This window comes from Meles meles, chromosome 8, assembly GCF_922984935.1.
Source record: "Meles meles chromosome 8, mMelMel3.1 paternal haplotype, whole genome shotgun sequence".
Taxonomy (NCBI): Eukaryota; Metazoa; Chordata; class Mammalia; order Carnivora; family Mustelidae; genus Meles; species Meles meles.
Window position 1 is genome coordinate 80,574,533 of NC_060073.1, and position 2,663 is coordinate 80,577,195.

Below are 2,663 nucleotides of genomic sequence, written 5' to 3' on the forward strand. Positions count from 1 at the left end.
ATATTATATATCTATAAAAAATAAAGTTGAATAGAGTGAAAGGAGGACAAAAAATGAAGCATACATCTATAAAATGTAGATGTAAAAAATAAAAGTTAAAAAGTGACTTAAAAATAGGGGCACCTGGGTGACTCAGTCAGTTAAGTGTCTGCCTTCAGCTCAGGTCATCATCCTGGGGTCCTGGGATCAAGCCCTGCATGGAGATCCCTGCTCAGCACGAAGCCTGCTTCTCCTTCTGTCACTCCCCCTGCTTGTGTTCCTTCTTTTGCTCTCTCTCTCTCTGTCAAATAAATATATAATTTTTTTAAAAAGCGACTTAAAAATAAAGAGTTGTGCTCACTTCAGTAGCACATACACTAAATATTATAACAATACAGAGAAGATTAGCATGGCCCCTGCATAAGGATAACATGCAAATTCATGAAGCATTCCATATTTAAAAAAATTAAGAGTTAGTATAATAAGAAACTTGTTGAAAAGTGAAAAAAGAATAAAATTTGATAATTTTAGACTGAAAGATAAACAAATCATGAGAAAAAAATCTCTACTTTAGTATACTATTTTTCCCTAGAACTGGAGTTTTACCGTCTTGTGGGGTCTGCAAACTTGTGTGAACTTGTTCTTCCAGTTTGTCTTCTGGGAGAGGGACCTGCTGTGTTGCTTCTTGGGTGTTTTTGTCTGGATGGTTTTGCGCTGGCCCTTGCCAAGAAGTCAGGCTTGGTGTAAACTGGTTCTCTTTGTGGCTTTTGTTTCCCAACAGCTTTATGCATCTCTTCAGAGGATCGAAATAAAGATGGCTGTGTCCCAATATCCAGCCCAGAGCTGAAAGATCAGGGAATCCCCTATTCTGTAAACTCCCTGGGGAAAATGGTCTTCACTTTCATGTGTGCTATACTCCACAAACTCCTGTGGTGTGTGCCCACAGTGATCCTCCCAGGGGGAGTCCAAGGTCCTGCATTATTGTCCTTTGTAGGCCTGTGGCTCTGAGAGCCGTCTTGGGATCGTGTGCTATCCACACTTCCTCTCCTGGGGATGGCAAATGGTCCATGCTTTCCTGTCCCTTGCAGGGTGCCCTGGCAGAAAGTAGATCAGCCCTTCTTGTGGTTTATGGAGATCTGAGCTGAGAGTCCCCTCTTGTGTTTGCTGATGGTAACTAGTTTCCCTGCTCCACTGTTTGGGTACTCTACCGTCTCAGGGACCCGGGTTAGTTCTGTGACCTCTGGGATCCTGAGACTACACTGATCCACCTAGAATTCTGTAATTTTCATCCCCTGAGCCCCTTTTAGACAGAGATGTATTTCACTGGAGCAGATTTCTAAGGGTACGATTTTGCCCGTCAGAGCTATATCACCTTCCAGTAGCTGGCTTATGGAGGTTCCCTTCCCCCTTCATTTATCTTCCTATATCTCCCCTCAGATTCACTTCTCTGCACCTCTTAGCTTGCAAAAAATGGTCACTTTACTACTTGTAGAGTTCCAGATTTTTTTTTTCTTACATCTCAGGTTGAATTCATGGATGTTCAGAATGTTTTGATAGTTACCTAGCTAAATTCAAGGAACAAGATGCAACAAGTTTCCTTACTCTTCTGCCATCTTGCCTCCTCTCCCTCCTGCTCCTATTCTTAAGCATGAAGATATGGCATGAGACTGAAAAAATAGACCAAATGAGAGATGGTGATATTTTGGAATAAGATATAGTAAAGTTGGAGAGACACTGATGGATTCAAGATGGACTCTTGGGTAATATAATAATGATTGAAGACAAGTTGGATATTTTGGAGTGAGAATAAGAGATGAATTGATAATGATAATAAGATGACAAGAGGAATGTGGATTTGGGGCTCAAACAGCTGGACAGATAGCAGTGCTATTTACTCAAATGATAAGGATTCCAATAACAATACATTTGAAGTGTGGTGGCAATCAAGAGTCTTATATTAGCTGTGATAATTTTGAGCTTATTAACACCTATTAGCAATGGATTTCATCAAGTAGCGACCTGGACATATAAGGCTGGAATTCAGAGAAGAGGTCTGGCCTAGAGAATAAATATGTGTATAAACATGAATATAAATAAAAGCCACAAGAGATAGCCTAGATAGAAGGTAGATAAAGGACAATATAACTATGACATAGAGTACTTTATCATACTCCTTGCTTGCTACTGAAACCCAGTAGAATTTAGAAAAATCAGTGAAGTTAAAACAAGACAAAACAAAAAAGATAAAAACCAACAGTTCTGCAGACTGCCAGGGAGGCAGTATTGAGGTTGCTGATCTTTGATAGGAGCAATGACATTCAATTGCCAAAAGAAAAGTGAAGATAGGGGAACCTGGGTGGCTCAGTTGTTTGAACACCCAAGTCTTGATTTTGGCTCACCTCATGAACTCAGAGTCATGAATCAAGCCCTGTCAGGCTCCATCCTGGATGAGTAACCTGTTTAAGATTCCCTCTCGTCCTCCTCCTCTCTCTCTCCCTCTACCCCTTTCACAACAACCAATCATTCTCTCTTTCGCTCTCACTCTCTCTCTCTCTCTCAATAAAAAAAAGGAGGAGGGAAGATAAACTGTAAAAGTATAGATTTGGAAGATTGGTTAGTGGGAAGATGCATTTCAATAGGGTTTGCTTCCATTTTTTAATGAAATATAATGGAACATCATCAGC

At 40.4% G+C, this 2,663-nt stretch overlaps 1 non-coding gene across 1 annotated transcript; it reads left to right on the forward strand.

Annotated features, from left to right (window-relative positions):
• The first annotated feature begins 332 nt into the window (after positions 1-332).
• LOC123950129 lies at positions 333-440 on the forward strand. The gene has a single exon (XR_006820133.1). It is a non-coding gene; the product is annotated as a U6 spliceosomal RNA (small nuclear RNA).
• Positions 441-2,663: the final 2,223 nt, after the last annotated feature.